Source organism: Trachypithecus francoisi, unplaced genomic scaffold, assembly GCF_009764315.1.
Source record: "Trachypithecus francoisi isolate TF-2019V2 unplaced genomic scaffold, Tfra_2.0 Lachesis_group8, whole genome shotgun sequence".
In the NCBI taxonomy this organism is placed as follows: Eukaryota; Metazoa; Chordata; class Mammalia; order Primates; family Cercopithecidae; genus Trachypithecus; species Trachypithecus francoisi.
In genome coordinates, this window is record NW_022681473.1 from 58436119 (window position 1) to 58450224 (window position 14106).

General features: G+C 38.2%; 1 protein-coding gene across 1 annotated transcript in view; it reads right to left on the reverse strand.

Annotated features, from left to right (window-relative positions):
• NLRP14 (NLR family pyrin domain containing 14) overlaps positions 1 to 14040 on the reverse strand; it is a 51713-nt gene extending 37673 nt beyond the window's left edge. Inside the window, exon 1 of the mRNA XM_033204647.1 lies at positions 13707 to 14040. The gene's annotated coding sequence lies outside the window, so the exon portion shown is untranslated. The remainder of the gene's footprint in view (positions 1 to 13706) is intronic.
• Between the last annotated feature and the right edge of the window lie 66 nt (positions 14041 to 14106).

A 14106-nucleotide genomic window follows, 5' to 3' on the forward strand; every position in this document is an offset into this window, starting at 1 on the left:
AGAGAGGAGTATGGGAGTAGGTGGGGAGAGTGGAGAAACTTTTTAGTGAGAAGCCTGACAAACACTCTCCCAACATCAAGCCTACTATTATCAGCCATAAGTCACTGTGATAGTATGTACTATTGACACTGTGGATGGCATGTTATCATGTGATATTCCTTCCCCAAACCCAGCATCCTAGTCTAGCCATAAGAAAAAATTAAAGTGAGGGACAAGCTACAAATTACCAGACTAGTACTTCTCAGAACTATCAAGGTCATCAGAAAACAAGGAAAGACTGAGAACCTTTCACAGACCAGAGGAATCTACAGAGACAAAATGACTAAATGTAATATTCAGGAATAGAAAAAGAACAATATGGAAAAATTAGTGAAATTCAAATTAAGTGCAACTTAATTGCCTTATTGTCTTCATTGTGATAAATATACCATTGTAATGCAAGATATTAAAAATTGGGGAAATTGGGTGACAGGTATACAAGAAATTTCTGTAACTCTAATAAATACTATACTAAAATGGTTATTCCTTAAAACTGGAAATATACATACACTATGAAATAGCAATTAAAGTTCTTAGAAAACATCCAATAGAAATATGTGTGTAGGTATAGCAGGAGATATGCAATAACTACAACAGCACTGCTTGCAATTCCTAAGCACTTGAAAAGACCCAAGAGTTCATCTATAGTAGAACCAATCAATACACTGTGGTAAATTCATACAACAAAATCCTAAACAGCAAAGAAAATATATTATTGCAGCTATATGCCGCTAGAATAAATCTCATAATTAGTGAAAGAAGCCAAATCAAACAAGATTATGAAGTAGCTATCATAAAAGTCGGTTTCCTAATACCCCTGTGGAGATGAGGTGGAGGGGGATGAAGGGGGCCTTAGGTCCTGGTAATTAATGTACTATTCCTTGACCTGCTGATGGTTTACATGAGTGATCACTTGGTAATCATTTACTAAGGTGCTTGCTTATACTTAGTGCAGTCTTTTATGAATTACAGTTCACATTAAAATATTGTTTTAAAAAGGTTCATATCCCTAAAATGACATGATACAAATAGATCAGAACAGTAATAAGGCAAATTTATTGTGAATAGCCTATTCATAGAAGGGGGAAAAAAGCAAAACGCAAATGGCTAACAAGTATTGCAGAAAATTTTCAAACTTAAGCATTTAGCACAACTAATGCAAACCAGGAAACAGCCCTTCTCAAAGTTCAAAATGACAAAAATAAGCTTTAAAAAACAGTACCATATAAAAGTAAGGAGTTAATATGTTATTGCTACACTCTTGAAAAACTGCATGTCTGCATGTCTACTGAGAATTTTACAAACATGCATGAGTTTTCAAGCAGTATCTTCTTTGGTAAATTATCCACTGGGAAAAAAAAATCCTAAATACAGAAAATAAAGTTTTGTGCATAAGAGTATTTGTTTAGAATAGTAAATAATTGTCAGTAAGGATTCAATTATAATAAATGTATAAAAATATAGCACACACTTGATTTTTTTAGTCATTAAAATGACCTCATCATACAGCAAAACAGATGGCAGTTATATGAAGATTACAACTAAGCAAACAAAACCTCTACATAAAAAAAAAAGTACTTAAAATAATTGTCACAAATTGTCCTAACTCAAAACACAACAGAGTTTAGGACAATTTGTGACAATTATCTTTCATCAGAATACATTCCTTAAATAAGTGGAGAAATAAAAAGGTAAAAAAGCAATATCCATTTGTCAAATTCCAAAGAGTTAAAGAAATGAACGCCTGGCATCTGTACTTGAATTTGGCGTGTTAGCAATAATTGCTAACTTGCATAGAGAGAGCAATTTTGGGTCACTGCTGGAGTGGAGGGAGTAGGGGTGCTAAAGCACTAAAGCACTGTAGGCTAGAGGATGACCAACGCAGGGAGCAAGCAGTGCTACCTTACTAATATTTCTTGAACTTTGCTAGGGAGAGGTGGAGAGACAGATACTGATAACCTGGAGCACCAGTGAGAGCAACTGGTGCACCTGCAGAGCAGTTTTTAGGCGGTTTGTTTCGTTTTCAGTAGGGAGAGGGGCTAGGAGGAGACCCAGAGTGAATGAAAGACGGCAGAACACAGGTGGCAGGAATAGCTTCAGACTGAAGGACGAACACCTGCTCCTGGGTAGCGAGGCGAGGGACTTGCCTGTATTCGTCAAGCCTGGTGAAAGTGGGATATTCATATCGTTTTAATCCAGGAGATTCTAGAAGCGGGCACCGCAGGCAGTGCCTGCCAAATTCCAGGAGAGTTGGCAGGCATTCATTTCTTTATCTCTTTGGAATTTGACAAATGGATACAGGCCACACTAGGTCTCCAGCCAAAGGCTACTTGCAGGTGATCGTGGACTCGCACCGTCAAGGTCGCTTTTCCACTCTGGTCGTGTCCGGCGCCATGCCCAAAAGTGTCCCACCCTGGGATGTCCTGGCAACTCATCCTCTTGGGCCCTGAGTCCATATTCCTTTCATTTTCCACGCAGAATGTGGGCGCTGGATGGACTCACACAGAACCCAACTTCCCATTTTAGAGAGGACAAAGTACGCATCCAGAGAAGAGGAGAGTCATTCCATACCTCGGTCTCACCAGGCGTCGGTGTCAAAGGGTAAAAGCGCCGAAAGCCAGGCCTCAAAGGGACAGGAAAGTATCAACAGGCACTTGTTGTTCCACGACAAAGGGGAACGCACTCTGGCCCTTAATGCCTCATCTCCCTCCTCCCCTGCGAGAGGAGCAAACCCTTTAAGAGGGTTGCGGACCAGCCTGGGTGGTTGGACCCCACCGCCTGACCTAGCGAATCTCTCTTCCCATTGGCTGGAGGGCCAAGGGCGTGCTGCTCCCACTCTCCACCTCTATGCTCTTCCGCATTTACCGCAGAAGATTCAGTGTTCAATATAGAATCCTCTGCTCTCAGCAAACCTGTGGACGCAGGTCCTTCCTCCTTGCCTTCCAGATGTGGGGAAGAGGAAGTCGGGGAATTGAACCCTAGCTTTGAAGGACCTTTCCCAGACTGGCTGACTCCCAATAAGCAGTGTCCCTTTATTCGTCCATCTAATATCCGTACAATTATTGAGCATCTTATTTGTGCCTGTCAGTTTTCTGGGCCCTGTCTAGCAGTGAATAAAATATCCAAAGTCTTGCTCATCTAGCCCTCATCCGTTGAAGGGGCGCAGATAATCAATTGTAGTATACTAGGTGGTGATCACAGCTGTGGAGAAAATCAGAGTGGGGCAAGGAATACAGCGCTGGGGGTGAGAAGTGGGGGATGGGTCCTATTTCTCTTTGAATAGGAAGAGAAGACACTACTACGGTGATGTTTGCAGAACGTGAAAGTGTGAGCAATGCAGATATCTGGGAGGTGGAGCATTCCAGGAGGAAGAAATAGCAAGTGCAGAGACCCTCAGTTAAGAACCTACTCGACATATTTAAGGAACATCTGAGTCAAATTGACCACAGTAGTCACCAAGGCTCTGTGTTGATTTATGGATAGTGCAATTTCATTCAAATCCCACATGACTAGAACTGTTCTAAGATGAATTCATGGCCTTGGCCCCTGAAGACAGTCTTAGAAGCTAATAGATCTAGGAGCTTCAGGATTGAGAATTGCCTCTCAGATGAGAAATCTCTGGATGGCATGGGTAAATGGATGCTCTGTTTGGATTGCTTCCTTTTTCTAAGGATTACCCATTTGGGACAAGTTTTCATATTCATATAGCAGCAAAATTTGGGTGATTTATCCTTATTGAAGGTAGCATTTCTCCAGCTGGACTCTTCATGGAGAACTTCAAGCTTTATTGACAAAGGAGGAGCCAGTATTCGTTGGCATTAAGAAAATATGCACTCTAGGCAACTGATACTAAGGACTCAGGCATGCTAGTTAGCAAGATGGGTCCAACAACGTCAATAACAGCCAGAAATCAGAGGTTTAGATTATAAAGATTCATATAAAAACTACCTCAAAAGGATAGCCAAGTGTAGGGTGAGAGAAAAGGCAAACTCTTTTTAGTTTAGTTCCAACATACTATGTTAAATTGCTATGATATGCTAATGTGCTGAATATTACATTCACGAATATGTACATCTTAAGAGAAACTACACATTCTAGAAGGTTTGGTTTTGAAATTGTTTCTAACATGCACAGAAAACCATGAAATAGAACATTTTTGCTGTCCCATGAAGGATATCTGTATAAATATTCATACTGTTATTATCTTGTTCTATTTTTGTTTCAGAAGGACGTGCGCCCACAGGTTTGCTGAGCACAGAGGATCCTATATTGAACACTGTATCTTCTGCGGTAAATGTGTGGAAGAGGATAGAGGCGTTTATATGTAAACTTATATTTGGAAGTGTTATTTCTTCAGAGGGATCTTATAAGAAATCTGGACTTTTGAAATTATTGCAATGCCTTGTGAAAGTGATCTTTAATATCTAAAAGGTCTGCAAATATGAGTGACTGTAGTACTTGTTCATTCGTTGCTCTTAATATACTTTAAATGACATCTCTGTGTTGTAAAAAGGTAAAAATGCTTGTAGTATTCTTTTTTTTTTTTTTATTATACTTTAAGTTCTAGGGTACATGTGCATGACGTTTATATCATGTATAACTCCCCAATGCAATCCCTCCCTCCTCCCCCCTCCCCATGATAGGCCCCAGTGTGTGATGTTCCCCTTCCCGAGTCCAAGTGATCTCATTGTTCAGTTCCCACCTATGAGTGAGAACATGCGGTGTTTGGTTTTCTCTTCTTGTGATAGTTTGCTAAGAATGATGGTTTCCAGCTGCATCCATGTCCCTACAAAGGACGCAAACTCATCCTTTTTGATGGCTGCATAGTATTCCATGGTGTATATGTGCCACATTTTCTTAATCCAGTCTGTCACAGATGGACATTGGGTTGATTCCAAGTCTTTGCTATTGTGAATAGTGCCGCAATAAATAAACGTGTGCATGTGTCTTTGTAGTAGAGTAATTTATAATCCTTGGGTATATACCCAGTAGTGGGATGGCTGGGTCATATGGTACATCTAGTTCTAGATCCTTGAGGAATCGCCATACTGTTTTCCATAATGGTTGAACTAGTTTACAATCCCACCAACAGTGTAAAAGTGTTCCTATTTCTCCACATCCTCTCCAACACCTGTTGTTTCCTGACTTCTTAATGATTGCCATTCTAACTGGTGTGAGATGGTATCTCATTGTGGTTTTGATTTGCATTTCTCTGATGGCCAGTGATGATGAGCATTTTTTCATGTGTCTGTTGGCTGTATGGATGTCTTCTTTTGAGAAATGTCTGTTCATATCCTTTCCCCACTTTTTGATGGGGTTGTTTGCTTTTTTCTTGTATATTTGTTTGAGTTCTTTGTAGATTCTGGATATTAGCCCTTTGTCAGATGAGTAGGTTGCAAAAATTTTTTCCCATTCTGTAGGTTGCCTGTTCACTCTGATGGTAGTTTCTTTGGCTGTGCAAAAGCTCTTTAGTTTAATTAGATCCCATGTGTCAATTTTTGCTTTTGCTGCCGTTGCTTTTGGTGTTTTAGACATGAAGTCCTTGCCCATGCCTATGTCCTGAATGGTACTACCTAGATTTTCTTCTAGGGTTTTTATGGTATTAGGTCTAACATTTAAGTCTCTAATCCATCTTGAATTAATTTTCGTATAAGGGGTAAGGAAAGGATCCAGTTTCAGCTTTCTACTTATGGCTAGCCAATTTTCCCAGCACCATTTATTAAATAGGGAATCCTTTCCCCATTTCTTGTTTCTCTCAGGTTTGTCAAAGATCAGATGGCTGTAGATGTGTGGTATTATTTCTGAGGACTCTGTTCTGTTCCATTGGTCTATATCTCTGTTGTGGTACCAGTACCATGCTGTTTTGGTTACTGTAGCCTTGTAGTATAGTTTGAAGTCAGGTAGCGTGACGCCTCCAGCTTTGTCCTTTTGACTTAGGATTGTCTTGGCAATGCGGGCTCTTTTTTGGTTCCAAGAACTTGTCACTTTGCTTCTCTATCACAAGCATAAAGGTAAAATAAAAGTGGTAGTATTCCATTTTTACTAAGAGTTTGAGAGATTGCCTTATAGGCCCCTAATTTTTTCCTGTCTGTACTTACATCAATCCCTCCCAATAAACAATATACATTGAACATATCAATTCTCTGGTATGTATCCTTTTACATTTTTTCCTCATGCTGCATAATTAAATTAAGTCATATACACAAATACAATGAGTAACAAAATTTGAATTACTCTTTTGTTTGTATTTTTACTCTCACCCAATAAATAATTTTACTTATTTATTTACTGGCCATTGATCTTTCCTTACTCCACACCTCCCCACCTAGAGAATGGATCCATAAAAGATAAAGATTTTTATTTATTTCATTCTGTTTTTTATTCTCAGCACTTAAAGCAGTGAATGAATCAATCAACAGCACCTCATTAATGAAAGAAGAGAGTAAAGTGAAAACAAGAATGGCAAGTTTAAGAAATAACAATTAGTCCAGAATGGCTAATATGGGATAAGGCAGCAAAATAGTGGAATATGAATCAGAAAAATAGGGGGTCAATGAGAAAGGTAAGAAGAGAGATATCATGTAGTGCCCTATAGGCCACTGTAATACCTTGGCTTTCACTCTGAGTAAACTAGGAAGCCAACTGAGGGTTTGGGGCAAAGTGAATAATAACTATTATGTTTTAAGATAATCATCCTGGTTCTATATGAAGTATCCTGGAGTAGAGCAATGACAGAAGCAAGCAGACCAATTAAGAGGCTATTATAATAATCCAGATGAGAGAAAATGATGGCTAGGGCGAAGCTGGTAGCAGTCGTGGTGGTGAAAGTAGTCATATTCTGAGTATTTAAGACAGAATTGCAAAGATTTGCTGACAGAACAGATTGGGAGGTAAGAGAAAAGAAAGGGGTCAAAGGGAAATCTAAGATATTGACTTGGGAATTTGGAAGAGAGATTGAGAAGATTGTAAAAAAATAAAAAAGCAAGTTTGTTAGGCATTTCAGGAGTACATTTTTGGTAAATTTGGGATGCCTATTAAACATTGAAGTCAAATTGACAAGGAAGGAGTTTGGAATTAGAATTCAAAGTCTGAGGAGGAGATATAAACTATAAGTCACTAGCTTATAGGTGGAATTTAAAGCCATGGAAGATCATTCAGGGAGTGAGAATAGAACATTCAAAGACTGATCCCTGAGGAATCACTCTACTGTTTAGAAGTCACAGAGAGGGAGCAGACCCGGGAGGGGGCAATAAAATTGTTTTCAAAAAAGCGTGGAAAAGAACATCTGGAGAGGAAAACCTGAAGAGTATGCTATCTAAAACTCCAAGTGAAGAAAATGTTTAAAGGTAGAGAGATTAACTGTACCAAATGCTTGAAATCAATTGTGCCAAATTCTGCTGATAGAACGAGATGAGACTGAAAACTAACCATTGAATTTAGCAACATTGAGACCATCAGTGATATTGAAAAGAGCAGTTTCAGTGAGATGGTAGGGTGAAACCCTAATTGAAGTAAGGCCAAAAAAGACTGGAAGGAGAAAAAATGGAAGACAATAGACTACTTTCTAAGATGTTTGGCTCAAAAGGAAGGACAGAAATGATACAGTAGCTGAGGGAGAAGTGGGCCTGCTATAGACTAAATGTGTCCTCCCAAATTCATACCTAAAACCTAAATTCATACCTGAAACCTAATCCTCAATCTGATGGTATTAGGAGGTGGAGACTTTGGGACATGATTGGGTTGTGAGGGCAGAGCCTTCATGAATGGAACTGGTGCCCTTATGAAAGAGGTTCCAGAAAGCTCCCTGGTCCCTTCTGCCATGTGAGGTCTCCACAAGAAGACAGCCATAAATGAACCGGGAAGTAGGCCCTCACTAAACTGAATCTGTTAGTGCCTTGATCTTGGACTTCCAACCCCCAGAACTGTGAGCAATAAGTTTCTGTTGTTGTCAACCATCTAGTTTATGGTATTTTGTTATAACAGCCCACACTAACTAAAACAGGGCCATAGAAAATTTTATTGTTTTGTTTTGGAGAAATGACAGCATACTTGATAATGGGAAGGATATATTATAGAGGGAAAAATTGACATTGCAAGGGAGGGGAATTACTGGAGTTAGGTCATGTGAGCAAGAATGGATGGAAACTAGTGACTACACGAACAGGCTTCTAGCTGAAAAGGGGCACTGATGCAGATAGGTGTGTGATGCATTGTGTGGATGGGCAAGGGTATGGAAGTTCTCTTTGCTTATATTCTCAGAGCAATTAAAAACACATTCAACAGTTGAGGATGAAGATGGCAAAACTCATAATCAGTTTTGAAAATGTTCTATGGACACAAAATATACTATCAATTCTAGGGTTATAAGGTTTCTATATATACCTTTGAAATTCAGATTATTAATTACACTATTCAAACTGTGCATGATTTTATTTTATTGTATTCTAGTTCTGATTCTAAAACACATATATTGAATTTCCCCATAGAACTGTATTTTTTAAATCAAGTACTCAAATTTATGCATTTTTGCTCTATGTATTTGGCGGGTTTGATGGCATCATACTTCTTCATAAATTGTACCTTTTATCAAAACATAAGGTCAATCTCTTTATTTAGTTCTTAAATTAACTTTCAATTATTTGAAATTTTTGCTCATTTGCCTGGTATCTTTTTTTACTCACTTCACAGATGTTTCTTGAAAACAGCATATGGTTGGATTTTTTTACTTGAGTGACTCTGAGAGTTTCTTTCTATTGAAAAACTCAGTCCATTCACATTTAGTACAATGACTAATAATTTATTACATTCTTTATACATGCAACTTTTGGTTTATTATTTACTTTATATCATAGCTTTCTCTGTTTCCTTGTCTATAATTTTTTGTGGGGTATTTCTGTTTTGGGTTTGTTATTTGTTTGGAGTACTTTCTTGAATTGTTAACTCAGGGGACATCTGAGTGATACAGGCTCTGAATTCTTGAAAATCCTTAAACCTTTCTTTCACTACATTAGGGAGAGATGATATTTTGGCTAATGTATTGAAGCCCCTTTAGCCTACTAGTCTATACTGCTATTGAACATTTTTTTAGCTTCCAACATTACAAAAGAGATGTCCAATGTCATTTTTATTTTTAGATAACTTATCCTTTTAACCTAAAAGCTTTCCTCTTTATCCTTACAGTATAGAAATTATACCTTTTTATGTCTAGTGGGTCTTTATTCACTAATCCAGACTGAAATGTAGTGAGTTATTTGGTCTACATTCATGCCTTCTCAAAAATTTTCAACACAAAGGCATTTTCTATTATTCTGTTAGTCATTTGTTTCTTCACTTTTATAAACTTCTCTTTCCTTTTTCTTTCTCTTTCCTTTCCCTTCTTTTTCTTCTCCTTTCCTCTTTCTTCCTCCCTCTCTCTTTCTTTCTTTCTGTCTTCCTTCCTTCCTTCCTTCCTTCCTTCCTTCCTTCCTTTCTTTTCTTTCTTCTTTCTTTCTTTCTCTCTCTCTTTCTTTCTTTCTTTCTTTCTTTCTTTCTGTCTTCCTTCCTTCCTTCCTTTCTTTTCTTTCTTCTTCTTTCTTTCTTTCTTTCTTTCTTTCTTTCTTTCTTTCTTTCTTTCTTTTGTGTCTGCATATTAGGTCTTATAGATCTACTATTTAAGCCTATGATCTTTTTTCATGATTTCCATCTGTATCTTTTCCCTCTTCTATGCTTTCAGGTATTTCTTTAACCAAATCATAAAGGATACATTTTGGCTCAAAAAGTGACCATTTTTCCTCCTCCAACTCAGTTGCTAACATGCTTGATTAGAAAAAAATAGACTTTTTTCACATTTTACTCACATATTTTTCTCATTCAAATGTACAAATGTTCTAAGGTTATTAGAGATATTTATAAAAATACAGTGTAAAATAGACTTGCATGCATGCACATACACACACACTCATGAAAGATTTGTGACAGATATGGATACAAAGCAGCAGGGGTAAGAAAGGAGGTCCACAATAGCCACACAGATTCCAGAGACCTCTCTCAGTCACAAGGTTGTGCTTTATGGCCAGCAAGTGAACCACTAAGATATTTTGATTTCAGGGAAGCCACAGCTCATTCAAGTAGGGGTCTTTTATACTACAACTGTCATGTAGCTGAAACCAGGCTATGGGACCAGGTTCAATAGCAGAAACCAAGATAGCATAACAGAAACCAGATGCAAACCATTCATCAATACATTTTCTATAAACAATATTGGCAAGCTGTTACAGATTTCCCTCTTGGTATTTTTTGGAAAACTACATTAGCACAAAACTGCATTAATTCCTATGTAGTATATTCTATTCTGGTTTGGTCAAGGATCGATACCATGGCTCCAGGGATCCCTGGAAATATTTGTAGGATTTCAATATACCATTTGAGACTTACAATGAAATTATACACTGTGAATTAGAATTTTTCATCAGGCTTGGAAAATTATAAATCATTATTTCTTCACATATTGATCTTTGCTCACTTTATCTTTTCTGAGACTTTAATTGTGTATGTTAGATATTTTCATTGTGTTGCCTATGTTTCTGATATAGTATGGATATTTGTTACCACCGAAATCTCCTGTTGAAACGTAATCCCTAACATTGGAGGTGGGGCCTGGTAGGTGGTATCTGGGTCATGGGGGTGAGTCCCTCATGGCTTGGTAATGTCCTTGTGATAGTGAGTTCTCATGATATCTGCTTAAGTGTGTGGAACCTCCCTCCCTACTCTCTCTCTTGCTCCTTCTCCCATCATGTGAGACATGCCCACAGCACCTTCACCTTCCATCATGATTGTAAGCTTCTTGAAGCCTCCCCAAAAGCCAAGCAGATGCAAGCACCATGCTACCTGTAAAACTTGCAGAACTGTGAGCTAATTCAACCTGTTTTCTTTATAAATTATCTAGTCTCAAGTTATTTATTTATACAATGCAAGAATGGCCTAATACAATTTATGTTCTTTACTTCTCTGTACTTTAGCTTGGAGATTTTTATACATAAATATAAATAAAATATATTCATATAAATATTTATATATGAATCTATTTTATATATAAATGTTTATATATTTATATTTTATATGTAAAAATAGGTTTAAATATAAAATAATTTTATAGTACAAATATTTTTATATAAAAATGTTTTTATATAAAAAATCTCCAAGCTAAACATATGAAATATATATATTTTATATGTAATATAATTAAAATTATATGTAATATATTATACATGTAATATAATTATATATGTAACATAATTAAAATTATATATTTAAAATTTTATAAATTTATATAATTTAATTTTATATACTTTATAAATCTTAAAATATCTATTTTAAGATTTTATATATATAAAATTAAAATGTAAACATATATTTAACATTTTATATGTGTATATAAAATTTTATCTTCTCATTTAGGTATCTGTATTCTTTCCTCTTTTTCTCTGGTTGATCTGATCTGCTGTCATACACATCTATTACATTCTCAATTTTATTTTTATTCATAAAATTTAAATTTGATTTTCAATTAAAATTCCTGATCTTGTCAACTCTTCTCCATTACTGAACATATTAATCACAATTAAGTTTAAATATATATTTGTTAGCTCAATAATTTAGTCATCCATGAATTTGTTTCTATTGTCTTTTTTTCTGCCCTTATAATTTTTGGTTGAATTATCAGACATTGTATATGAAACACTGTAGTAGTTCTGAATGATAACATTCCTCCTGAGAGAGTTCCTCTCATAGGCAGTTAGAGAGGGGGCAGATAATAACAATCCAGTCAAGTATGGAGCTGACTCAAAGTTGAATTGTAGCTCCATCTCTATTTATTGCCAGTTTGCTTCTGTACTTATTCTTTTGCTCTCCAGGAATTCTAGTTGGGTATCTCTTTCTTGGTGGGTTTTGAACTACAATTCTTATTTCCTCTGATCTGTGATGAGACCTCTGAAAATTTTCTGTGCACTTCAACAGTTTTCTTCTTATCTTCTTTCCCTGTTCATCTTAAGAATTCCGCTAATGTCTGGGGAGAAAACCACCAGGTTTTAGGTTGGCTGCTTAAAGATTCCCTTTTCATCAGGATCTTGGCCCCTACATTCCTTGCTGTCTTGTCAGACTTGACTCTAATTTGTGTTCTTAGTTATGTGACATTGACCAAAATTACGGAAAATTCTATGCCCTCAAGCATAGAATTCTTAGATTCTTCAATTATTTGCTATGAAGAATCTGCAACATCTTGGACTAGGAACTTGCGCTATACCTCTCTTCCCATGCAAGGCAGTTTCTTCACTCCTCCCCTGGGTACATCTCTAGGCATCTGGTGACTGCTCCCAGGACCCCCATCAAAGATGGTGCTTTGGGTCTCCACATGTTCAAGCCAGGGAGGGTCCATGACCAATGATTTTCAAAATGTAGCTTCCAGAGTCATAAAAAATGCAGATGCTCATTGTGTGGTGGATGGAGGCAGATAGGCTCTGGGCTGCCCACCCCTGCTAAACCCCAAACTGTAACTGGGTAGAATTCATTCCTAAAAGTCTTGTGTATGCTATACTTGGTGATCTTCGCTATTCATATTGGCCTCTACCCTTTAGCAGGTATATTTCTTCAGATACACATCTTGTTTCTCTGAACACTGGATCCTCTTAGCTTTTTTTTTCTTTTAATTTTGATTAGTTCATTGAGGTTCAGGTTCTCAGGTTAGAAGCAGTGTGGCAGAACAGCCCCCTTCCAGTGTTCCTTCTTACTGGTCAGTGTCTCTGCATTCAGTAATTCAACTATCAATTGTAGCTTTTTAAATAGGTTGCAATTTACAGGTGAAAATACTTAAGGGCGAGCGGTTAAACAACCTGCTCAACACCACCTAGTGGATAACAATGATTGATAGCTTTTAACGTCAGTTTCGTCAGACAACAAAGCCCACATTTAAAAAATGCTATGCTATACTCTCTGAATGCTCAAACCAGGTAGGGTCCACGCCCAATAATTTTCAAAACGTGGTCGCCAGAGTCATAAAAAATGCAGGTGTTTATTGTGTGAATTCAAGCAGATAGGCGCTGGGCCACCCATCCCTGCTAAACATCAAACTGTAAACATACAGTTCACATAGTACTTCCTATGTGCCAGGGGCTGGTTTAAGCATTTAAATTACACTAACTCATTTCAATCTAACAAGTCTGTGGAATAGTTACTATTATTATTGGCTCTCAATATTACGCCGATTAAGCTGATGCTTAAAGGTTAGGTAGTCCAGCCAAGATCTCATAAGTGGTGTTGCCAGATTAGAATCCAAGGAGTCCCTTGCTTTTAATGACTATCCTACCAAAAGTCCTTGCCTAATAAAATGTTTGAATATTACTGATCAAGCCCAAGTTTGAGGGACAGGGCCCAAAGATGTGAAAATATTTTCCTAATATAACACACTCGGGTAAATAACAGAACAGGCAATTGCAACTCTGTGGTCCCAGGACACTGAGGAGGGGCTCCTTTTCATGGCTTCATTTCAGCTCCACTGTGCATTTCCCTTCTCTGCCTGGAGTCTCCAGAGAAGCCTGGGATTTGGCAGGAAGGCAGGAGGGAGGAAAGCCTCACTGGACCAGGAACGAAGAGGGTCTCTGGCAACAATAGGACGGAATTTGAAAAGCTCTAACTTCGAGTTTAGAGCGATGCTAGCTAGTGCCAGGGCTAGTGAGGTGCCCATTCCGCCGAGGGCGCGGGACAGCGAGGACAACTACGGCTTGCCAACCAAAGGCGACCTGCCAGCGTTTCCTCGGGGTGGGTCGCGGCGGTGAGGGTAACAGAATTCTCCGAAGCCAGTCGCTCCGTTTCCAGCCACGCCCCCTTTCCCGGGGCCCTAAATGCTTCGGTAGTACTCCTATTCTATTAATGCTGGTGCGTCCTCGCTTCATTCCCCGAGCGCCCGCAGCCCCCGAGCGCCCGCAGCTCCCGAGCGCACTGCTCTCCTGCGCCGGAATGCCAGCTGCCAAAGATCGGGAGGCGCGGGATTCTTCTGGCCAATCAGGAGTCACGTTCCACCGCGCTGTCTCTTCC